General features: G+C 45.3%; 1 long non-coding RNA gene across 1 annotated transcript in view; it reads right to left on the bottom strand.

Annotated features, from left to right (window-relative positions):
- Window positions 1-4861: 4861 nt before the first annotated feature.
- Window positions 4862-26339, bottom strand: part of LOC123465986 — a 35977-nt gene continuing 14499 nt past the window's right edge. The window contains exons 3-5 of the long non-coding RNA XR_006641257.1: window positions 17458-17653; window positions 11410-11499; window positions 4862-5971 (exon numbers count right to left, since the gene is read on the bottom strand). This is a non-coding gene — a long non-coding RNA (uncharacterized LOC123465986). The remainder of the gene's footprint in view (window positions 5972-11409; window positions 11500-17457; window positions 17654-26339) is intronic.

The raw sequence follows: 26339 nt of genomic DNA, 5'->3' as shown, positions 1-26339 counted from the left end.
ACTGCAGAGCATTATCCTCCCATCACTCCTAAAGAATCGTGTCTCTCAGCCAAAGTGGAAGGTAGGTTACATTGCTCATTCAGCTGTTCGTTCATTCATTCTTTCATGCGCTTTATGAAATCTTATTGGGTCTCTACCCTGTGCCCACATGACTTATTTCTGCATTGACTGTGACATTAGCCTGGTGGCCTCACTTGGTCATTATGAGTCCTTCTTCCTTCCTTTGTGAGAGAATGATGAGTATTCCTAACTTCCAGGATAGTTTTGGTGACCAAACAAGACAACGTTTGAAAACTGAAGTCCTCTGAAAATATGAGATGATAGCTCTGTGTTCTGGAAACCTGAGCAGAGAATACAACATCTACACTATTGTAAATTCTGATTTTACGGCTCCTCTGGGAAGCAGGTAAGATATAATGGTTAGTTAAAACGTCTTTGGTAAATTAGACCTACCACCAGGATTCCGTATGTGAAATAGCGCAGAGTGGGACGTGGTGATAAGCGTGTAACTGTGAAGTTGTCTATTGATTTCGTGAGTTTTTTCACAGGCTTTCTTTTGCCTTGCAAAAATTCTTTCAAATGCAGAGTGAAACAATAGGAGTACATTTCTCCTTATCATAAATAAGATAGAACAGGGTAAGCCTAATTGTAAATTCAAAAATGGAGTTTTTAAACCCTCTCTATGTGCTAGGTAAGCATGTGCTAAGAACTCTGTGATTTTCTTTGCAAAGTTTTATACTCACTGTACGTTTTCCTCATTTTATCGCTGAGAAAACTGAGGTTCACAGAAGTTGCTGTTCTAGTCCCAAACCATAGCACTAGTGGATGAAAGGGCAAGTCTCGAGTAAGTCTGATTTTCTTAATGACTATTTCTCAGGGAGCTTTTATAGAATGGGCAGTGTCTGAGGCTGGCATTTTAGAGTAGGTATAACTTGGAAAGGTGGAAGGGAGTCGTGTGAACATCAGGAGGAAAGATGTGGAGTAAAGAACATGAATGGGAAACAATATGAAACTGACCAGGGGATAGATTGTTTACAGTAAAATTAAGATTAAACAAATCCTTTAGGGACAGATTGTGGAAGGCTTTGAGTGACAGGGATGAGTCGAAGTTTATTTCATAGACAATGGGGAGAAACAGAAAGTTAAAGCCAAGAAATGGCACCTTCAAGATGTTACCTAAGGTGGCCACTCTGCCTGCCATGTGCAGAGCAGACAAAAACCCTGACATATATACACTGCCATAGGTAAAATACATGGCTAGGGGGAAGCTGCACAGGGAACCCAGCTCTGCGATAACCTAGAGGGGTGGATTGGGAGTGGGGGAGGCTCAAGAGAGAGGGGAGGATATAGTTATGGCTGATTCTCATTGCTGTATGGCAGAAACCAACACAACACTATAAAGCAATTATCCTCCAATTAAAATTTTTTTTAAAAAAGAGAATGATCCGAGGGTCAGGTGGGGTGGCCTAGGAGACCACCCCAGCTCTGAAACAAGGCAGACTTCACGTCTGCCAGTGAAACATGAAGAGGAAATTTGATTGTCGACACCAAGGAGACATCTTTCTGATGACCTAATTGAGACGTTTGGGTTTTGTTCCTTGGTTTTGTTTATTTCTGCTGAGCGTCAACTCTGGCTTAATGTCTAATAAAGCATGTGATTGCCTTTACGATTCTGCAAACACATAGGCAGAGGAAAGGCAACCCTCCCTGCAGCTTCTGGAGATCTCCCCCTCCAAGGACTCTCTCTCCTTGCCAAGAATGTGAGGTTGGAGCCAGCCAGTTCTGGCAAGCTCCCCTTCTTCTTCCTGCAGTCCAACTCCCACCAAGTCTCTCACCCAGAGCCCAGCACACTCCACCCAGAGTCAGGAAACCTGCCAATGCCTCCCAGCCTCCAATCGGAGCCCCTTCTCTCCCAGTTCAACAAGTTTGGCCTCCTGGCCAAAAACTGAGTGTTTTGGACTTTGAAGAAAACATGCTCTGTTTTCCCCTGATGGCATCTCCGGGGCGGAGAGAAATAGACTGGCCTTTGTTCCTTTGTCCACAGGAGGAGATTACGGGAGGTCCCCAAAGCCGGGGCCGGGGCCGTGCGGGGAGGTAAGGTCTGGGCAGTGGATACAACATAAGGCCGGCATTGTCCCGTGGGCTTCTTAGAGAAACAAAACTCTTCAATTACTGAACTGCCCACTTGGGCTCAGAGCCAGGCTGACCCGATTACCTAGCACATTTTTTTTTTTTTCCATGAATGTCCTTATCTTCCAGGTTCTTTTTGGGCTTTGAACATAGCTACCATATTGACATGCAGAATGCACCTTCCTCACGTAGGATGTTTCCTGAAAGAAAAAAGAAAAGCCTAAGAACCTCAAGGGTCTCAGGCTATATCTGTAGACAGCACTCTTAATGACTGGACTGGGTCCGGCAAGCAATTGTGAAATACAAGCTATGGGGTCCACTTAGCATTGGTCATCGCTTGAATGTGAACCGAGGAACCACCTACATCTAAACTCCACATTCTCCCTGCTAGCACACTATTTTTTGGTTTTATTTTTTTTATTGAGCAGTGAAGTCTCATTTTCAAATAAAATCATACATAGAGTGCAGATATGAAAATTATGTTGAAAACTCAAAGTGGCGTGTCGGCATAAATGTCCATTTGTTTAAACTCAGAACCTATGTTTAAAACACAATGAAACCACTTATGGACACGGGGAGAGGAGAGGAGAGGGTGAGATGTATGGAAAGAGTAACACGGAAACTTACACTACCATATGTAAGTAGATAGCCAATGGGAATTTGATGTACCGCTCAGGAAACTCAAACAAGGGCTCTGTATCAATCTAGAGGGGTGGGATTGGGAGGGTGATGGGAGGGAGGTTCAAAAGGGAGGGGATATATGTGTACCAATGGCTGGTTTGTGTTGAGGTTTGACAAAAAACAACAAAATTCTGTAAAGCAATTATCCTTCAATAAAAAAAAAAAATGAAAAAAAAAAACATGAAAAAAAAAAAAAAATGAAACCAATGAGTCACTGCTAATTTACACCAGCAAACTACAGTTGAGGGCACAGACAGCAGTCACAGTTTTCTGTAAGTTTCAGAGTGTCACGTATGTTTGAATTTTATCTCTGTTGCACAGAATTGGATAAATTTCTTTTCCACAAGATTTGTAGCTGCAAAGGGCTGGCAGTTCCTAAGGAGCTCATCTTGGAGTGTCAACATCTTCGGTCTTCAGTAAAACTAGTCCACATATTACGAAACTGCACTGTTACTAATATTTAGCCATGGGATTTCACCCAGTGGTTAAGATTTCACCTCCAATGCTGGGGGCTGCAGCTTGGATCCCTGTTTGGGGGGAACTAAGATCCCACATGTCTCATGGCAAAAAAAACAAACAAACGTAAAACAGAAGCAATATTGTAACAAATTCAATATAGCCATTAAAAATGGTTGACATCAAAAAGTCTTTTTTAAAAAAGCTTGACTGTGACTCCACACTTTTTATCTTCAATGTCTGATTCATATCAGTAGCTCTTAAAATGGACAGTCATCTGAGAAATTACCTGTTGGGACTGTTTTCACCAGGTCCAACAGTTCAATTTCCTTCCCCCAGCACGTACTTATGCACTTAAGGAATCCTATAGAAGGGTTCCTATGCATACAATTTTACATGCGAGGGCCCTGATTGAGCCTGAATTTAGAGGGGAAAAAAGAAAGAAAAGAAACAAACAGAAAACAACAGCCTTTCCAAATCAATGCCACATTCCAAAAATATTCAAAGACACACATTTTAAGCTATCAAGAAAGATTTACTATAGCCTTCCCCAAAGTTAAGATAATCTGGCAACTCAAAGTATCTTATTGATGACCTCAGTCATCAATGAGTTAAAATGTAATCTGTAAGGCATTTACATGTGTGTTGTTTTATATAGACAGTTTAACAGCGATTTCAAATTGTGTGAGAAAAATAATTTTAAATACTTCAGGAATTCCTGAAGTATTTTTTTTAAAAAACTACCCTATGATTACATGTAGCTGACCATCAGTACATACATATATACAATGGGATACTACTTAGCTATAAAAAGAAATGAAACTGACTCATCTGTAGAGATATGGATGAACCTAAAGTCTGCAACACAGAGTGAAGTAAATCACAAAGAGAAAAACAAATATCACATATTGACACATGTATGTGGAATTTAGGAAAATGGTACAGATGAACCTATTTTTAGGGCAGGAATAGAGGCACAGGTGTAGAGAATGCACATGTGGATACAGGATCAGGCGTAAAGAGGAAGGATGAATTAGGAGGTTGGGCTTAATGTGTGTGCCCTACTATGTGTAAAACTGATAGCTAGTGGGAACCTGCTGTATAGCACTGGGAGCTCAGCTTGGTGCTCTGTGATGACCTGGGTGGATGGGATGGGGGTTGGAAGGTGGGAGGGACGTCCAAGAGGGAGGGGATATGCATATTCTTATACAGCAGAAACTAACACAACTTTGTAATCACCTATATTGTTGTTGGTAGTGGTTGCTAAGATATATCCAACTCTTGAGTTTGGGTAGGCTCCGGGAGTTGGTGATGGACAGGGAGGCCTGGCGTGCTGCAGTTCATGGGGTCGCAAAGAGTTGGACACGACTGAGCGACTGAACTGAACTGAACTGAACTTTGTGATCCCATGGACTATAGATCGCCAGGCTCCGGTGTCTGTGAGATTTCCCAGGCAAGCATTTCCTTCTCGAGGGCATTTTTCGACCCAGGGATCAAACCCACGTCTCCTGCATTGCAGGTGGATCCTTTACCACTGAGCCACCTGGGAAGCCCAAGATGACTATATCCTAATAAAAAACAAATTAAATTAAAAAAAAAAAAAAAAAGACTTCATGAAGGCTGACCCTTCTCCTTCCCTGACTCTCTTCTGTGAAATGACATGGGTATGAGCAGAGGAGGATTTACCAGGAAGGTAAGATGTTTCTGCCTCACGTCTCTCTCTTACAGGAGTCTATTTCAAGGCACTCCTCCTGCTATCTGTCTTTTTGAAAATTGCCAAAATAAGAATTTGTATTCTTTTCCCAAGAGGGCCAGGCAAACTGAGTAAGCCTCAGGCTTCATGAGACCTGGATCTGGGCCTGGTCATTGGTGGTGAGGAGTAAAAGCCCTCTGCCCTTGGTAGCTGTTCAAATGAGTGTGTATTGAGCACCTACAACGCAGCAGGCAATATGAAGCTCTGTTTACTCTGACTTGGAAGTAGAGAGAAGGAAAGGGAAAGATTATGGTTCTGCACCTCACCCTTACTTCTGCCCTAGCTCTGATGCTCCCAAGGACCGTATCTGTTTAGATCCTGCCTTGTGCTACCAGAGATATGAGGTGGCTCATGGGAAACACATTTGACAAAACTGTAAACCTCAAAAATAAACCTGGAGTCAATGGAGACACCAAACCGAGCAGGAGCTTTGTGGATGCAGCCCGTCAAGTTGTTTCATCATCTAGGAGGTCAAAGAGGAAACCTCAAAGCTGGCAGGAATGGGAAGGGGGCTGCATGGAGAAGGGGTGTCAGGACCACAAATACCAGGGTACATGGTGGCTGGGCATCAGCCAGAAAGGTAACCCAGTGGTCGTTCAGCCAGTGAAGTCGTTATCACCAAAATCTTGGCTTTCTCTGCCCACTGAAGTCAAATAACAAAATTATGGAGACAGAGTTGGGAGGAAATAGAAAAGTGGCTTTAATCTTCAGCCAGTGGAGGAAAGACACAGTAGGTTCATGCCTCTAGGTCTGTGCCCCGCCTTCCATGAGGAATCTGGAGGATCTTATAGAGGAGGGCACACAGTCAGAGGCGGGTGATAAGGGACAAAGTTGTAAGCATCTTGTATTCTTCTTCCTCTTGCATTGTTTTGAACACAGTCATATGCTGGCGTCTGGTAGCCCGGGTCGTTGGGTCCATTGTCTTCTGTTTATTGCACCGCAGTTTTCTTTCTGAAATGCAAAAAGAGAAAAACTACAAGGGGTGGTCTGCAAACAGTGCTGTAAAGGTGATCACCAGATACAGGATGTGATAAAAAAGAGTTAAAGGATAATATACAAGTAGGGCAGTGGTAAAGAATTCACCTGCTGATGCAGGAGACTCAAGAGATGCAGTTTCAATCCCTGGGTCGGAAAGATCCCCTGGAGAAGGAATTGGCAACCTACTCCAGTATTCTTGCATGGAAAATTCCAAAGGAGGAGGAGCCTGGCGGGCTACAGTCCATGGGGTCGCAAAGAGTCGGACACCACTGAGCATACATGCACACATACACAGCTGCAGAACATAGCTCATTCAGAGTTAGAGGGCGATGGGTGTAGGATGTAATTGACATATCAGGTTAGTCTCTCGAAAAACAAACTACAGATTAGGAACAGTTAAAATCAAAAAGATTAGTTACAGACTACAGACTAGGAATGGTTAAAGTTAAAAAAGAACCCATCAAAGGGCAAGAGAAAAAAATAGAAAAACTTTTTCCACTGCAACAAAGTAGTCAAGGGTAAGGCTTCGTGGGTCATGGATACTTGCTACAGAACTTGGACTTCTCCTGTTGGAACCTGGGAGACACTCAAGCATTGTGAGCATCGTGGTGATGGTACTGGATTTGTTGGTGACATGAGATGACTCTCAAGACTTTGTGTGATGTGATTTTAGGTTGCTCAAAAGACCCTCTGTCCCTCTTTTACACATTTTCCTACATCCGGCTGTCTTTTTGTTGTTGTTCAGTCACTAAGTCATGTCTGAGTCTTTGCACCTCCAAGCACGCCAGGCTTCCCTCTCCTTCGCTGTCTCCTGGAGTTTGCTCCGATTCATGTCCATTGAGCTGGTGATGCTATCTACCATCTCATCCTCTGCTGCCCTCTTCTTCCTTTGCCTTCAATCCTTCACACTGGTTATCTTTCGTTATGCTTCTACCTGTACCACCCGGCATGAGAACTTTCTCTCTTAGCCTCCACGGTGGTCACAAGACCCAAGGTCTACCATCATTCTCTGCCTTTTGAGAATCTGAATGTTCAGTTAGACACGCAGATATGATGGCCGTGGCAGCAGGTAGAGCAAAGTTTTCTTGCAGCAGCCATGGGAGAGAAGGTTCACCTGTTCTACTTCCCAGGCCCTCAGGGCTTCCCTGGTTCATATCTTTCCTAAGGTGTGGTTACTGATCCTCATTTCTGAGAGCTTCCCCAGTGTTCTTCAAATAGATACATTTTGTGCTGAAGTTAAAGGACATTTCTGTTATTTGTTATCAACGCTTGGCATATGTACCTGCAAATATAACCCTTGATTTCTCCCTTGCAAATAGCTAATGACTGTACTTTCTATAGTCTATTACTTAGCTTTTATCACTTACTGATAAGCAATGACTCTAGGCAGAAAAGACATGTTAGTATGAATTATTGCTAACCCTTTAATTAAGGAGTATCTTGAAAGTAGCAAAGACAATAGCATGGAGAATGGGGGAAGTATGTCAGTGGGCAAGAAAGAGGAAACCGAGTTTCTAGAAGGCCCAGTTAACGGATTTCAGAGTTTCTCTAATGTTAATCCCATCTTCCTCATATTCTCCTCTCTCTTATTTCTCCATTCTTGACAACTCCTGTTCTCTTCAAGACTTCTGGACATCTCTAAGAAATCCTAGAACCTGTTGATCGTGACTGTCACAAAGAGAGGGGTACATTTCAGGTCATTTAGACTCTTCCATGCACAAGGTCACTCTCTCACACTGAGCATGTTGTCTGTAGATGGACAGTCCCAGCTACAGAAGACTTGCTGTTGCTCCCAATAGTCAATTCCTGTGAGGGTTAGTGCTTGTCCAGAGCTGAGTCTGACTTCCTGCAAGGTTCACACATTGGCTCTAAATTTTTTTTTCCTGAAACATGCCTGCTCCATCATCTACGGTTACCTTACAAACAGTTGAAAATAGCCATCATGGGAGTTGAAAGATTTCTCTGAGCGAAATATATCCACACAAGACATATCTTTTCATTGCCGGTGAGCTCCTCATGCTGGATTATTTCCCCATCTTGTCCTTGTCTTTTTGGAAACATAAGTCCCGGAGTTGGACACAGAGAAAACTCCAGATGAGGTTTAATCAGTGCAAAGAAAGCACACAGATCACTTCCTTTGATCTGGAAATATACACGCCTAGTTCTATTGCCTATTTTGTTAGTTTTCAAAAAAACTGATTTGTTGCAAGCTTGGTTTTTTTCACATGAGAAGCAATTATGGAATGGAAAGTAGACAGAACTAAGTCATAGAGGCTCATATGCTCTGCAAAGGTATTTTGACTCTTAGCTGTAGATGGTAGAAAGCATGATCTGTAGTCAATAGGTCTTGAATCTCTTAAAAGTTTTGTTTCCAGTTGAGTTTTTTGAGCCAAAATACAGGAGCTTCCATTTGTCCCAGCCTGTGCCCTGAACTGGGGGGTTGCTCCTGTGGGTTTAACCCTCTAGGGGCTGAGCCATACTCTATACTGGCTTCCTCCATCCAAAGAGATTTCCATTTCTTATTTTTAAGCATAGCTGCATCAACCATGTGCTGTACTCTGCTCAGATGTTCAGTTGTGTCTAACTCTTTTGCAATTTCATGGACTGTAGCCTGCCAGGCTACAAAACTAAAGAACCTCTTGATGAAAATGAAAGAGGAAAGTGAAAAAGTTGGCTTAAAACTCAACATTCAGAAAACTAAGATCATGGCATCCAGACCCATCACTTCATAGCAAATAGATGGGGAAACAGTGGAAACAGTGGCTGACTTTATTTTGGGGGGGCTCCAAAATCACTGCAGATGGTGACTGCAGCCATGAAATTTAAAGACGTTTACTCCTTGGAAGGAAAGCTATGGCCAATCTAGACAGCCTATTAAAAAGCAGAGACATTACTTTGCCAACAAAGGTCTGTCTAGTCAAGGCTATGGTTTTTCCAGTGGTCATGTATGGATGTGAGAGTGGACTATAAAGAAAGCGGAGCACTGAAGAATTGATGCTTTTGAACTGTGGTGTTGGAGAAGTCTCTTGAGAGTCACTTGGACTGCGAGGAGATCCAACCAGTCCATCCTAAAGGAAATCAGTCATGGGTGTTCATTGGAAGGAATGATGTTGAAGCTGAAACTCCAATACTTTGGCCACCTGATGCAAAGAGCTGACTCATTGGAAAAGACCCTGATGCTGGGAAAGATTGAAGCCAGGAGGAGAAGGGGACAACAGAGGATGAGATAGTTGGATGGCATCACCGACTCAGTGGACATGAATTTGAGTAAATTCCAGGAGTTGGTGATGGACAGGGAAGCCTGGCGTGCTGTAGTCCATGGGGCTGCAAAGAATCTGACACAACTGAGCGACTGAACTGAACTGAACTGAGCCTGCCAGGCTCCTCTGTCCATGGGATTCTCCCAGCAAGAATACTGGAATGGGTTGCCATTTCCTATTCAACCAGGGGATCTTCCTGACGAAGGGATTGAACCCGTGTCTCCTGCATTGGCAGGTGAATTTTTTACCACTAGAGCTACCTGGAAAGCCCCACAACATTCATACATATATATTATTCATTAATTCATTCTATCCCTAACTTAAAAAAGAAGGAAAAAACTTGAAATGGAAAATCTTGCATTTCTCCCTGTCCAATCTCATAATGCCAATTTCACCTTGGCTTTATCTTTCAAGATCATGTTGAATTTTGATTCTATCATTTACCTTATTATCATTTATCCTATCTATCATTTACCCTATTATAAACCTCAGGTTTGTTTCTCCTTCTTATTTTCCCATAAACCTTCCATATTTTTCCCAAGGCAGAGGATCCTGGCACAATTTAAGCGTTTCAGAAATCAATAAATGTTGGGGAGGGCTTTGGAATCCCACTGACCATGGAATTATGGGGTTTGAATCAAGCTACCAAGATTTCAGGGCTTAGCAGGTGGTGCTAGTGGTAAAGAACCCACCTGCCAATGCAGGAGATGTAAGAGAGGTGGGTTCGATCCCTGGGTGAGGAAGATCCCTTGGAGGAAGAAATGGCACACCACTCCAATATTCTTGCCTAGAGTATCCCATGGAAAGAGGAGCCTGGTGGGCTACAGTCTATGGGGTCATAAAAGAGTCAGACATGACTGAAGCAACTTAGCAGACACACATGCACCAAGCTTTCAACAGGCAGTGGGATTCCAGGTGATAAGTGGGTTCCCCTGGAGAGATCTGACTTCAAACAGAAGTGCAAAGACTGGCTGATTTGCACCTCCTACTAGGAGACTGTTCAGGTGTTGAGGCAATGGAGGCAGGAGCATAGAGGGTCATAAATTCGAAGGCAGAGTGGAAAGAGGAAGAAACCCGAAGCGGCTGTTTCCAGGTTCCCCGCTGGATCTACTATGACTCTCAGTCTAGCAAAAGGCCCCTCTGCCTCCTCTGCCTCTTCGCTCCAGAGAACGGAAAAGTCAGCATTCTCCCCATGCTGATGACATCTGTTACTGCCAGGGATTAAGAACGGCCTCCAAAGATAACTGCCCTGTTATCTGTTATTTCCAGACTGAATAGCCTAAAGTCATCCACTCTAAAACCAAAAAAAAATTTTTTGTTTTGTTTTGTTTTTTTAATGGTCTAGTAAGACCTGCTAGGGAAATTCTCCAGGCTAAGTTGATCACGTTCATAATCTATGGAAATGGATGGCTCTTAGGCTAGCATAAGGAGGTCTGTATGCATCCTCAGCCTTTTCTCAATCACAGTGATATCACTTTTATATGTTCTTTACATGGGACTTCTGCATCGAATTTACCTAAACAATGAGTTCTACGCTTTAATTAAGGTCTTAAAAGTGTTGCCTGGAGCTTTTTGAACTTAATCTTGCTTCTGTCTTTGGGTGGGAGCAGAGGGAGAAACATGGCATTTCCTGGTGGCTAAGATGGTAAAGAATCTGCTTAAAATGCAGGAAACCCAGGATAAAATGCAGGATCTCTGGGTAGGGAAGATCCCCTGGAGAAGGGCATGGCTCCCCTCTCTAGTATTCTTGCCTGGAGAATTCCATGGACAGAGGAGCCTGGCAGGCTACAGTCTATGGGGTCACAAAATATTGGACATGACTGACTAATACACACACACATAGAGGGAAAGACAGTGTTTGAAAAAAAAAAAAATTGACTCTGCCATAGATTCTCTTGATTTGCCTGCAGGTAGATGAGACTGTGACCATATGTATTTGTTAATTGCAAGAGATTAAAAACCCTCCTTAAGTTTATCAAGGAGCATTCATTGGCTTATATAATGGGAAGTGCAAAGGGGACCTGCTTCAGGCACAGCTGGATCCAGGTGCTCAAAGGCTGTCATCAAGCAGCTGCCTCTGCTCTCATTCAGTGATGCTTTCTCTTTTCTTGACTCTTTAATTAATCAGACGACCAATTTTAAACTAATCACCTTGCTCAGGAGATGGAGAATGCTTGCTGTCCAGCCTGGGTCATCTGTCCACATCCATAGGAAGGCCAACAGAGAGAAAAGGGGAAGTCTCTAAAAAGAAATGAAAGGAAAAGTGTTGGATGAACAAAATGATAAAATTTATTCCTACCACTGTAATAGAATAGAGACCCCAGAAACTAAGCATGTTTATATAGAATCTAATATATGGATGCAGGTAGTTTGACGGATCAGTGGGGAGATGAGATTCTGTTTACCAAAAGGTGTTGATAAAATGGTCACTCATCATGGGAGGAAAAAGGTGAAATTGGATCACTGCCTGACACCACACTAAAAATGAATTTCAGAGGAATGCGAGACCCAAGGGTCATTGTAAAAACTTTCAAACTCTTATGTAATGTAGTGAAGAATATCTTTCTCATTTTAGGATAGAGAAAAAGAATAAAGATAAAAAGCACAAAGTATAAGAGACTGAAAAATTTAAGAACATTATAATTAAGGAATTTTGTTAATCAAAAAAGACATATTAAGAAAATGAAGAATCAAGCTATAAACTAGAATATATACAAATGACACACACCAGGCAAAGGGTTAGTATAAAAAGACACAAATATCAAAACATTTAAGAAGGATATACATATACATGTAAATAATAAATCATGTTCATAAAATGAAATAAAAGTTCACCACAACTTAAGAATTGAAAAAAAAAAAGAACTCTTACAATGCAATAACAATATGATAAATCAATAGAAAAAATAAGCAAAAGACATGGAAAGACATATTACTAAACCAAAAAGTATGCAATAAACTTATGAAGAGCCGCTCAACCTCAAGGGTAATCAGCGAAATGCAAATCAAAATCCTGATGAGATGGAATTTTATGTTCAGGTAATTGACAGAAATTTAAAAGTCTAACAATATCAAGTGTTGATCAAAATGTGGAACAAAAAGAATGCATATTATACACTGCTAGCTGGACCGGTATCATCATTGTATAAGGCAGTTTGGCATCATTATGTAAAGTTGAACATTTATAACCTATAAAGAAAGCTGAGAGCCAAAAGGCTCTGAGAGTCCCTCGGACTGCAAGAAGATCAAACCAGTCAATCCTAAAGGAAATTAGTCCTGAATATTCATTGGAAGGACTAATGCTGATGCTGAAGCTCCAATACTTTGGCCACCTGATGTGAAGAACCGACTCATTGGAAAAGACCCTGATTCTGGGAAAGATTGAAGGCAGGAGGAGAAGGGGACGACAGAGGATAAGATAGCTGCATGGCATCACCAACTCAGTGGACATGAGTTTGAGTAAACTCTGGGAGTTGGTGATGGACGGGGAGGCCTGGTGTGCTGCAGTCCATGGGGATGCAAAGTCAAACAAGGCTTACTGACTGAACTGAACTGAATCAATGAGGAGTTCACTCCTAGATACACCCCTAAATGCATCTCTTACATATGTGTCAGCAGATGTGACAAGATGCACATAACGATGCTAACTTTAATAGTAATCCAGAGACAACCCAAATGCCTATGGACAGGAAAGCGGATACATATGGTGGTATATTTGAGGGGGATTCCCTGGTAGCTCAGCTGGTAAAGATATCCATCTGCAATGCAGGAGACCCTGGTTCAATTCTTGGGTCGGGAAGATCCCCTGGAGAAGGGATAGGCTACCCACTCTGGTATTCTTGGGCTTCTCTAGTGACTCAGCTGGTAAAGAATCCATTCAGCAGTGAAAAAAGATTGGTTGAGGCCACAGAGAACAAGAAAAGTGGACCTTCGTGACATAACGATATACAGCATACTTTTTCAATACAATTCAAATAACCACTGGAAACAAAAGTTACCTCTTTTAGGCATGCATATATATATGTGATAAAACTGTGTTAGGAGATGACAAAGTAAAACACCGAACGATGTTTACTTTAGGGTGAGAAGGACCAGGAAAAGAGCAGGCGAAAAGCACATAAATGTGTGGAAAGATCTAGCTCTGGAGATGCCCTTGGCTCATGGGTGTCCGCTGTATGGATTGACTTTGACAGTATGTCATGACTGGAGGATTTTCATTTATCTGACTCTGTGCTCCAGAGATCCGTTTGATTTTTGAATGGTAAGCTGTTGGATAAATGCATGCAAATATGAAGGCAAAGATCAGTGCTTAAGAGAGACAATAGGAAGCTGATGGTTCAAAGATGATGTTTAAAGCCCTGGGAAGAATTTGGGTGAGGAGGAAGAAGTCAAGGAGGGAGGCTTGTGGTCCCCACTGTTTAGAGACATGGCAGAGAAGCTGAGCCAAGACGGGGCCCCGAGGAAGGAAGAGGAACACTTGAGTGTGGTGTCTGCACCCTAAGAAAATAATGCATCTGAAGAAGAAGGTAGTGGTTAGCTGTATTGAGAAAGGTCAGGCCAATGACGTGACCACTGGATTTTAAGGTCACTTCAAGGTCATTGGTGACCTTGAGCAGAGAAGTTCCTATGGAGTGCAACAACATGAAACCTCTTGATCTTCGATGTCACCACCCTGCGTCGGACCCTTTTCTGTTTATCCCCTGTGACATCTCTGCCTCAGTCTGGTTCCCCACCAGCCCGTCTGCAGCATATTGGACACAGGCCCGACTATGACTGTCCCTGCTGATGTCTATTGATGCCATATCTTCATGACAAGACAACTTCACCAGCAACCTTTCTTGGCGCTCTTGTCTCTCTAGTCTATTTTGAGCTTCTCAGAGTCACGTGTCTGCCCACTTCCAGGTGTGTGGCTTTGAAGGCCCATCTTTGCCCAGCCAGCAGTGTCTTAAGACTTAGCTCATATAGCCCATGCAGAGTCTTCCCAGGCCGACCCTCCCCATCTTCTCCTCATCTGGCAGTTTCTGGAAGGGGAGCAGCAAGCTGAGAGACGTGGTCACCTCGCTTCTGACTCCTACTCTGCCACTGATAATCTTGGTGACTTGGAATCAAGCCCTTTCCTGCTCTGGGTTCTCTATGTCCTAATCTCTGAAAGGAGGAGGTTCAACTGGGGTGCTTTGAAGGCTCCTTCCCTCTGGGATATTCTGATTCTAGGGACAGAGGTGTAGATTTCTGTTCTGAACTCCTGCCATCAAATGTGTAGACAGAGTGACCGTAATCTTCTGTTCATAGGAAACTCACCTGGCCTTTGGCCAGTCGAGAAGTGGGGCTATGGACATACAGTGAAAGACTGTACATGGCGCCCAGTTGCTGGGTGGTTCTCCACCTAAGATCAGGGCTCTTTTCCTCAACAGCTAAGTATGGCCAGCGTCTAAGACTGGCTAATGCTTCCTAGGTATGGCAAAGAACCCATCTGCCAATGTAGGAGACCTAAGAGATGCAGATTTAATCTCTGGGTCAGGAAGATCCCCTGGAGGAGGGCATGGCAACCCACTCTAATATTCTTGCCTAGAGAATCCCATGGACAGAGGAGTCTAGAAGGCTACAGGCCATAGGGTTGCAAAGAATGGGACACGACTGAAATGATTTAGCACCCACACATAATGGGTCCTGTCTGAGTCCAGCACAGCCAGTTCCTGGTTCCTTGGCTTCTTTGAATTGCAAAGGCTTTGGGGAATAAAAGGGAATTTTATTTTAAACCATTATTATGCGACACCAAAAGTGTTTCTCGTTTTGAAATGCCTAGTGACGACCGGTTTTATTTTTATACCCACCATTTCCTTGCAAAGAAATTAAACAAATAAACAGATGCCTCTCTCTCTCTGTTTTGGCTTGGGTCCACAGACAATACAGTGCTTCCTGCACCATCTGCTGGCTCTGTAAAGGTAATTAACAAATGCACACTATTCCCAGATGAGGCTGGTTTCTAAAGGACAAATCACACCAGGCAAACAGGAGAGAAACAAAATTAGACCGTGGCAGGCATGCCGGCGGCTACAGACCCGGCCTCCACCGGAGTGCGTTGTTACAGCCGCTTGTCGAATTTTAGCTCCTGGAAATGAATTCAAATGGATTTAGCTAAGGAAACTGAATTTCACTCCTGCTGGGAGGCCCGTAATAAGGGGAGAGGACAATTTCAGGGTGTCCAGGATGTTTGTTTCTCAGATCTCATCCTCTGTCTTTATTTATCATCATTTTCTTAAGAAGGAGAAATTAAAACAGACCTCAACAAAAGCTCAAGATATAAGGCAGCATGGGACTCTGAACTTTGGTTTCAGAGGCAGGTAGATTTGGAAACTCAGTATCTGTCTGATCTGCCAGTATCTGTCTGATCTGTGTAGCCCCTCTGAGCCTCGTTCTCACACCTGCACGCTGAGGACAACAGTGATACGGAATGTTCAGACTCATTGTCACAATGAACGAGATCATGGATTCAGGTCAGGGGCCACATCCAGTGTCTGGCCAGTATGGAGCCCATGGTCAGTGGTAGCTGCTGTTAACATCACTATCAGGTAAGGATTCAGGACAGATGGCCTAATCCACTCTCAATGGCAGGGAATTAATAACCCTTCTAGCAAGATCCATATTCTAAAAGGTGCAGAAGCTCTGAATGTAAAAGGAGAGACTAGAAGAGTTGATCTTAACAAAAACCTAACCCATTTGAAAAGACCCTGATGCTGGGAAAGATTGAAGGCAGGAAGAGAAGGGGACAACAGAGGATGAGATGGATGGATGGCATTACTGACTCAATGGACACGAGTTTGGGTGGACTCCGGGAGTTGGTGATGGACAGAGAGGCCTGGAGTGCTGCAGTTCATGGGGTCGCAAAGAGTCGGACACGACTGAGCAACTGAACTGAACTGAAATCTTAAAAAGATGCATTTAGGGGCAGAAGATACAATTACCATCCATACATATTCAAAATATCTAAAACCCAACAGAGTAAGTGCTCATTTGGACTAAGATTGAGGGGCTGGAGTAAGAGGTATGGGGTGGAAATTTAAAAAGTGGAGGAGAAAATGGGCTGCAATAAGATTGAAATAAGAATTGTGGAAGCAGAGAATTGTCTTCCTGGGAATAAGGAATTATTTGATATGCTTAAAGTTGTTGCTGTTGTTCAGTTGCTGAGTCGAGTCTGACTCCTTATGACCCCATGGACTGTGGCATAACAGGCTCCTCTGTCCTCCACTGTCTCCCGGAGATGGCTCAAATTTATGTCCATTGAGTCAGTGATGCTATCTAACCATCTCATCCTCTGCCACCTGCTTCTCCTTTTGCCTTCAATCTTTCCCAGCATCAGGGTCTTTTCCAGTGAGTCAGCTCTTCACATCAGGTGGCCAAAGTATTGGAGCTTCAGCTTCAGCAATAGTCCCTCCAATGAATATTCAGAGTTGATTTCCTTCAGAATTGACTTATTTGATCTCTTTGCAGTCCAAGAGACTCTCAAGTCTTCTCCAGCACCACAGTTCAAAAGCATCAATCCTTCAGTGCTCAGCCCTCTTTACAGAGTTAGAAAGGACCAAACAGGAGATAATGAAAAGACGGGGAATCCTGGCATGCATCAGTCCATGGGGTTGCAAAGAGTCAGACACGACGTAGCAGCTGAACACCAACAACAAACAAGAGATAGTTCTGTAATCTTACAGAGGCTCAGAAGCTACAGAGTGAAGGGATGAGGATGGTGGCTTCTTTGTTTTCTTTGCCTCTGACTGGTCAAGTCAGGGGTCAAGGAACCTGCTTCTGGTTCCCCAGAAAAAAAAAAAAAATCCCAGAAAACACTGTTCAATGAGAGACCCAGGGCTGCTGGAAGCAAAGTCAGAAGGTGGATGTTTGTTTTCCGATGGCAACAAAAGATGCCCCGGCCAGTAAAACGATAATGTCTGCGGCCCTCGGACCCCTCCCTGATGGCTGGAACTTCATTTTTGTGGAGGGAAAGAGTCTTAGTAAATGTCAAATTCACCCACACTTGCCACTGGTGCCGGATCTCTTAAAATATCACCTGCTAATGGGCACCTGGCCCATGGCCAGAGGAGCCAGCAGCCAGCAGACCCACCTGGAGAACAAAAGCTACCACCATCTATCTGCCCTGAGCTTGCTCAAGAAACTTTGTCTTCTTCCTACTCAACAGCCTTTGCTACTGACCTTTTCCTTGGTGACAGCTGGGAATTCAGAGCACGGTGACCTCAAGGCATCCAATTCTTCCTTTGAAATGCTTTGGAATTCTACCTCTTCCCTGATGTGTTCCCGAAAACCAGGACCAACCGTAGATAAATGCTCCTCCTCTGTTCTCTCTTCACATTAGGGGCATCCTGCTATCACCGTTCCTCTGATCTACTTCCTCATAATTTACATAAAAAAAAAAAGAAGTAGCAATTACTGTAGACAGTACGGTAGTGGGTGTGTTAACTGGGCACGTGATGGCAGAGAGAGGCTTCTTGTAAGAGAAAACCCTCAGTTCCGAGTCAGGAGTTGGACTTTCCTAGATCGATGAGATTGGAGAAGGAAATGGCAACCCACTCCAGTGTTCTTGCCTGGAGAATCCCAGGGACCGGGGAGCCTGGTGGGCTGCCGACTATGGGGTCTCACAGAGTCAGACACGACTGAAGCGACTTAGCAGCAGCAGCAGCAGCAGCAGCGGATTGATGAGGGGAGAATGGAATTCCAGTATAGAGACCTGGAGAAGCCTTGATAGGACTGTGGTCCTATTTTCTTGGCTGGAGTATTTAGGGGGCACTGAAAGCGGGTTGCAAAGCTAAAATCAGAAACAGCTTTGCTTTACAATGGCCAGGCCATGGAAGCAACCTAAATGTTCACTTACAAAGGAACGTGTAAAGAAAATGTGGTATAGAGAGATCCACAATGGAATATTGTCCAGCCATATAAAGAACAAAATAAAGCTGTTTGCAGCAACATGGCTGCAACTAGAGATTGTCATACTGAGTGAAATAAGTCAGACAGAGAAGACCAGTATCATACAATATCACTTATATGTGGAATCTTTACAAAATGATACAAATGGACCTGTTAACAAAACAAAGAGTCACAGATGTTGAAAACAAGCTTATGGCTACCAAGAGGGAAAGTGGAGGGGAGGGATAAATTGCATGATTGAGATTGACATACACACACTACTAAATATAAAATAGATAACTAATGAGGACCTCCTGTATAACACAGGGAACTCTACTCAGTACTCGGTAATGACCTGTATAGGAATGTGTGCTTGGTCGCTCAGTCATGTCCGACTCTTTGCAACCCCATGGACTGTAGCCCACCAGGCTCCTCTGTCCATGTGATTCTCCAGGCAAGAATCCTGGAGTGGGTTGCCATTTCCTTCTCCAGGGGATCTTCCAGACCCAGGGATTGAACCCAGGTCTCTTATATTGCAGGCAGATTCTGAGCTACCAGGGAAGCCCATGGTATATGAGAATAGAACTTAGAAAAGAGAATATATGTTTGTGGGTGTGTGTTAGTTACTCAGTCGCATCTGACTCTTTGTGACCCCATTGTAGCTCACCAGGCTCCTTTGTCCATGGAATTCTCCAGGCCAGAATATCAACCTGGAGATCTTCCCAATCAGGGATTGAACCTGGGTCTCACACATTATAGGCAGACTCTTTACTGTCTGAGCCATCAAGGAATCCCAAATACATGTATATGTATATGTATATGAGATTCACTTTGCTGCTCAGCAGAAACTAACACAACACTGTAAATCAACTATACTTCAGTAAAAATTAATTTACAAAAATAAAGGGCTTTCCATGGCCTGTGAAGGAATTTAGACTTTGTCTTGGAGACAAAGAAGTCAATTCAGAGTTTAAATGGTGATGACATGATTATATGTGTTTGAGAAGGCTCATTCGAATGTCCATGGGGAGAAGGGATTGGACAGTAGCAAAGGAGGCCAGGGTGCAGGTTATTGGAATCATCTCTGTGAAAAACGAGAAGGGCCTGAGATAAGCAGTCAGTGCCTTGCATACAGAAAGTGCTCACGCGGTGACATCACTAGCAATGGGCACGACTCGGGAGGAATCTCAGATGACAGATGACATCCAGGTTGCCCACTGGCATATTTGCTTGGGTCTGGAATTCCTCTATTAATGAGAGAGAGATTTGAGGAAGAATTTTTCTCATTTCTCTTTTGCATGTCCTGTGACTATTTTGGTGGCGTAATTATTGAATTCAATGGAGTTTGGTTGGGGTGGAGATAGGACGAAGAAAGTATCTGGGTGGCAAATTTAATGCTTGGACGATGATTTTGCACTTTTTCACGAACACAGGCTCTCTTGATAAAGCAGGTGCATTTGAGCAGATGGCGCTATCGTCCCCCCATTTTACGAAAGGGAACTGAAGGGCAGGGACTGAGGCGCCTGTGCAAGGCTGATTCCTGAGGAGTAGCGTAGAGCCCAGGACGCAGCCTCTCAGGACAGAGGCCCCCTCAGAGCTCGGGCATCCTCAGAGGAGGTGGGAGCTTCTTTACCTGTATTCTCATGGGCATCCTCTCCCTCCCAACTGGACCTGGCCGCTGGTAGCAGAGCACCCAGATGCTGAGGTCTGAGTTGGAAATTCTACAAATACCTACAGTGGACACGAGGCCAAGGATGGGCATTTCTGTAGCACCCAGGCCTTCTCTTTATCACCCCAGCTCCCACACACGTCACACAGCTGAGATCTGTGATGATAAGTGACAAAGACTATACTGCAATCTCCCTGGGTCAGAGAGACCCCCTAGAGGAGGAAATGGCAACACATTCCAGTATTCTTGCCTGGAGAATCCCATGGACAGAGGAGCCTGGTGAGCTTCAGTCCATGGGGTTGCAAAGAGTCAGACCTGATTGAGTGATTGAGCATGCATACTGCAATCTGGGGGTTTCCCAGGTGGCTCAGTGGTAAAGAATCGTCTGCAATGCAGGAAGCACAAGAGACTCAGGTTCAGTCCCCGGGTTGGGAAGATCTCCTAGAGTAGGAAATGGCAACCAACTCCAGTATTCTTGCCTGGAAAATCCCATGGACAGAGGAGCCTGGCGGGCCACAGTCCATGGGGCCTCAGAGTCGGACACAACTGAGTGATTGAGCACAGCACATACTACAATCTAGGCTTCTCTCCACCCTTTCATCTGCTTTCTTCCCTGTTCCCACCCTTGAAATGGCATCATAATATTTATGGAACAAGTTCAAGTTCCCCGCCTGGCACTAGAGAGCACCCCTGACCCCATCTGTCTTCTCTTTCATCATCTGTCCTCCTGTCTTTACAGGCACCTTCTCTTGTAACCAGAGTGTAGATGATGTTGGCTTTCCTGCCCCTGGGGTTGCCTGTACACTGATGGGGTCAGGTAAACTTGAGGTCAAGCCCACACTGTAATTTATTAGCTGTGTAATCTTGGGCAGGTTTGCACAACTTCACTGAGCCTCAGTCTGTTCTTTACCACGAAGCTAATTGTCCTTTCCTTGCAGACCTGTGTTAAGAATGAAGCAAATTTATGCCATGTGTTAGCACACACCAAGTATGCCGTACTATCGACAACCACCCTCTAAGATCAGTTCAAGACCAGCCCCTCTCATATCTCTGGTCATCACACAGAGCAATCTCCCTCCCTTCTGCCTCCTGGAAACATAATAATTGCTGAGATTTATTGAGTACTGAGGGCTTCCCAGGTACAGTGGTAAAGAATCCGCCTGGAAATGCCAGAGACACAAGAGAAGTAGGTTCGATCCCTGGGTTGGGAAGATCCCCTGGAGAAAGAAATGGCAATCCACTCCAGTATTCTTGCCTGGAGAATCCCATGGACAGCCTGGTGGGCTAGAGTCCATGGGGTCACAAAGAGTCAGACACGACTGAGCGTGTGCACACACACATTGCTATTGACTCTAGGCCCAGTACTATTTTCATGGATGATCTTAGCTGACTGCACCACAAGCTGAAGCATCTTTCCTACCTGTATGTTATCGTTGTAGAAACTAAGACTCAGGAAGAGTCAGCTATTAGCCTAAGGTCGGGAAGCCAAGTGGGAGGGGAAGGATTCCAACCCAGGCATTCTCATGCAGGGCCAGAACTCTTAACTGTGGTGCTGGATCTAAGATGTCTACACCTGAAAAGTATATCCTGGGAGACGTAACTAGAGTTCCTCTTACTGCGTGTTCCACTTGCAGACATTCATGGAGGCCCTTGCATGTGCCAGCCATGCACAGAGAAAACCAACAAGCAAGGTCCAGTTGTAAGGCCTCAGAGTCAGTTGAGAAAAGGACATAGGCACCCAAACCAATGCCACTCAACACTGCAGGCATGGCAGCTGAGCTTGTGTGCAAGTGAGGTCAGTGTCAATCTGGGGAGGTCAAGGAGGACTCCGTGGAAGAGGTGGTCATGTGTCTTTCCTGTCTGGCATCCTTCTCAAGAATTAGCATTTCTGGATCGTCCTTTAACTTCCAATCATTTTCCTTCTCTCACCCTTTGGAGGGAGAAGCTTGCTTTATAATCTTGGGGAGCTATAACAAAATACCGTAGGCTGGGTGGCTTAAATAGTAGATATTTGTTTCACACATTTCTGGAGGCTGAGATATAGGTGTCAGCAGGATCCGGTCCTGGTAAGTGCCCTTTTCTCAGCTTTCAGATGCTGCCTTCTCACCGTGTCCTCACACGTCAGAGAGAGGGAGCTCTGGTCTAACGCGTCCTCTTCTTATAAGCTTACTAAGTGCATTGTGTGCCTACCTTCATGACCGCATCAAGCCCTGATGAACTCTCCAAGGCCTGTCTCCAAATACTATCCCACTGAGGATTAGGTCTTCAACATATGAATTTGGTGGCGGCGGGGGGTGTGGAATAGAAGCTTTTGGTCCATGATAAGCTCTGGGAGTTGGTGATGGACAGGGAAGCCTGGCATGCTGCTGTCCATGGGGTTGCAAAGAGTCGGACACAACTGAGCAACTGAACTGAACTGAAGAACTTTTTGGTCCATACAGAAGTCTTTAAAATAACCAAGTGCCTGCTAAGTCACTTCAGTCATGTCTGACTTTTTTAAACCCTATCGACTGTAGCCCATTGGGTTGCTCTGTCCATGGGATTCTCCAGGCAAGAATACTGGAGTGGATTGCCTTGCCCTCCTCCAGGGGATCTTCCCAACCCAGGGATAGAACCTGCATCTCTTATGTAATTCTTCAGGTGTAATAGCATGGTGATGTCATAAAGTGAGAGAGAGGAAAATGAGGGAGTTATTTCTTTGCATTGTGGGTGCTCCTCTAAAGTTCTGAAGCTTGGAAGATCCAGCATAACTATTTTCAGACAGGAGGAAGTCAGCAGGCAGGAAGCCTCAAGGTTCTGAGGCAGTCCCTCTGGAATCCAAAGATAGAAGGACTGAGAAGGAGGAGAAGGGGGTTTCAAGAGAGGATGGGACTCCTAAGTCACCCTTCCAGGTAGATTCTGCCAGAGAAGGACAGGTTAAATGATGTGAAGGTGGAGATACGTTTTGTATTTCCATCCAGGCTCCCCGTGTACCTGTGACCAGCAGGGATCAGACTGATGTGTCCAGATGCCCTTCTTTACAGTGAGATTAACTCAAGTAAGAGACAGACAGCAAAATCGTCTTTGTGAAGTCAGGAACGTGGCTCTGCCTCCTGTGTATGAACAGTGCTCCATCTGAATGTTGAACCCACCCTCAGAGGCAGCTCCCTCATCAGGGACTGAGTCATGACTGATCACGCTCAACTGTGTAGCCAGCCCAACCTCATCCCAAGGCCCTGTTTCCCCTCTCTCTGCTAGTCTAGACTTTGTCACTAGACCTCCAGCTCTGCACTTGACCCCTAGTCGTTCCCTCCGCCCACGCCCAGGGGCCCCCACGCCTCTCTCCCTGTTGTCTATTCCGTCTCCTCCCTACAGTTGGTCAAGTCCAAAACGTACAGGGTTTGTGATTGGTTGCCATGGGGCTCTTGGTTCTATGTATGTTTCCCTTTTGGTGGCGCAGTGCTCCAAACTTATACTGGGTGGGATGATAAAAAAAGATCCTGGAGTTGGTGTCAGAAAACCTTTCACCTCAACCCCAGCTCCTGCACTTACTGGCAGGGAGATGTCGTGTGTGTCCATCTTTCTGATCCCAAGCTCCCTCCTGCCAGGGTTTGTGAAGGTCACCACCACAGCCCAGGGGTTGCCACTGCCCACACCACCACCTGATAAACAGGGGTGAGGTGTGACACCCACACAACCAGGGCTGGCAAAAAAAACCCATCCTGGGCCCTGTTCTCTAGAGGGCAGGGGTGCAGCTTCCGAGACTCCAAGTGCATCAGGCAAACAAGCCCATAAGAACCTGACAGGCTTTTTCCCAGCCTCAGTTAGGGAAACAAAGGCTCCCTTTAGGCTGCACCCTTCTCCCAAAGTCCCTGAGGCTGCTCCCTGCTTCTCAGGATGTCCTCAGAAACAACTGGCCCTTGTATTGATGACACAGAAAATCAGGATCGAAGAGACTGATGACTCATTTGAGGTCACTGGAAAAAAGGTGTTGGATCTCTACTGGGTTTCTGCTCCTCCCAGCCCTACTCCTCTGCTGCTAATTAAGAATCTACCTGGTGAGGCAATTGCATTTACAAAACTCCCTCTGTTTGCAAAGTGCTACTGAAATGTGGTTATAAGGGGAGTCCTCTAGGAGGCCTCTATCCTGGAGGACTTTACAAGCTGAGCCCAGACAAGTGACAGATGACATCTGATCAGTCCTGAGTGGTGCTAGGGGCTTGTCCTGAAGCTGGAAGCAGGTAAGGCTGAATGGAAAGGGTGAGTCTGAGTAATATTAAGAGCAGAAATCACAAAGCACAGAGAAAGTGGAGGAGGTGTCATTAGGAGCAGCTGCCAAATGAAAGAGGCAGGGCCTCAGTGGCTGTGGACTTGCCCACCGACTGCCTCTCTGGGGTCATCCTCCCCCGCCTCCCCCCATCCTCCACCTCCGGGCTCCTCCAGAAACCAGGACCCCAATTGGACTTGCCATTGCTGGAACACGCAGGGCTCTTTCCTGCCTCCCTGACTCTGTACACGGAGCTCCCTTCCCTGGAATGCTCCTTTCCTCTTGTGCCTACAGGAACAAGAAAAATTGACTCCATCTCTCCTCTTCAATGAGGCCTTTGCCAGCTTCTGTAGACAGAGATGACTGCTGCTGCTTCAGGCTCCATTTGAATCGCAGTGAAAAGAACAATGGGTCCTTGAGGGTTTAGTGTGCACGCATGTGTGTGTTTGTATATATATGTATGCATATGTGTGTGGTCTATATGGAAATCATAGGTAGCCAGATAAAGTGGTAGTCCCTAGTGGTGTCCAACTCTTTGCCATCCCATGGGCTGTAGCCCACGAGGCTCCTCTGTCCATGGGGTTCTCCAAGCAAGAATACTGGAAAGGGTTGCCATTCCCTTCTCCAGGGGATCTTCCCAATCCAGGGACTGAACCCAGGTCTCCTGCATTGCAAGCAGATTCTTAACTGTCTGAGCCACCTGGGAAGCCATAGACAGATAAAAATCTCAATTTTTAGAGCAACTCTGCGATATTAGCCCCATTTTACTGCTGAGCCTCCATAACAGAGGGCTGGAGACTTTAACTTTCCAGAGATGATTCAGCATCTGAGTTTGGACTGAGGCTCAAACTCTCACTTCCTCTCTCAGACAGGCTGCTGCTGCTAAGTCGCTTCAGTTGTGCCTGATTCTGTGCGACCCCATAGATGGCAGCCCAGCAGGCTCTCCTGTCCCTGGGATTCTCCAGGCAAGAACACTGGAGTGGGTTGCCATTTCCTTCTCCAATGCATGAAAGTGAAAAGTGAAAGTGAAGTCGCTCAGTCGTGTCCGACTCTTAGCGACCCCATGGACTGCAGCCTACCAGGCTCCTCTGTCCATGGGATTTTCCAGGCAAGAGTATCTCAGACAGGAGGAAGTTCTTTTCTATTCCAAAGACGGTGACATCTGATTCACCTGCCTCACGGCTGCCCCTGCTCTCAGGGCCCAGCTCTGGAGCGGAAATCCAACGCACATCTGTTGAATAGAATTGATTCGAAGAGAGCTGGCAATTAGAAGGCTTTTGCAGACGGCGGTGGGACGAGGTGCAGTGGCATAAAAGATGAGTGAGGAAAGCAGGAGTCAATTAGCAGAGGATGCTCCAGCCTATGATAAGGAGCTTTAATTTGATGGGAGACAATGGGGAGCCATTCATTGCCGAGCTCGGGGAAAGGTGGTGACAAGCCCCTAATGACACATGAGGGCCTTTGAAACCTCTAATTGCCGCCTGCAATTTTCCTATTTCCTTGCAGAAGTGATGGGCCAGGCCCAGAGGATGAGCAGGGGGCTGCCGTTTCCCAGGCTGCCCCGCCCACAGCAAGGTCTCCAAGAGATCACCAGCCCTTCCCCAAGGGCTGAGCGGGCAGGCTGCAAAGGAGCTCAGTCACTGCCCCTGCCTGTACCTGAACCCTGATCAAGGTCCTCCCAGCCTCCCACACCCAACAGCCTATGTGGCTCTTGGGATGGAAGGAGTCTGCAGGTACCCTCGGACCCCTCACCCCGTCACAACCCTCAGGCACCATCACTGTTGGCCTTTCTGCAACCTTCTGCCCACCTCCACCCTTCCTGTCTCACCTATGAACCCTCCCTGGTCTCTGTCCAAAGACAGCGTCCACCGCTTCCCACGATGTCAATTGCACCAAAGCAGGAGGCTTCCCCGCCTGCCCCATCACCACGTTAAGAGTCCCCACACAGAGAGAGAGGAAGGCGATCCTGAAATCCTGCTTGTCGGAAGATGGCGGGCTGCTGGGGATTTCATCATTAATTTTTTCCAAGCTTGGGATCCCTCGCTGCTTCTGTCTGGCACAAAACCATGAGGAGACCAGTGCCTGGGGCTCTGGCCTCCCAAAGCCAGCGATCCGCCAACAGCAGAACGGATTCCAGGCGCACAGGACAATGGGCTCTTGAAGCCGCAGAAAGTCGCTCAGTGCTGTATTGTTTGCATGTGATGCGGCTTCTTGAGCACACACAAACACTCCCTTTTTTTTTTTTTTTTTTTTTAACCA

This window comes from Bubalus bubalis, chromosome 7 (genome assembly GCF_019923935.1).
Source record: "Bubalus bubalis isolate 160015118507 breed Murrah chromosome 7, NDDB_SH_1, whole genome shotgun sequence".
Taxonomy (NCBI): domain Eukaryota; kingdom Metazoa; phylum Chordata; class Mammalia; order Artiodactyla; family Bovidae; genus Bubalus; species Bubalus bubalis.
Note: the sequence above shows the minus strand (reverse complement) of the source record. Positions and strands in the feature narration are given on the sequence as shown.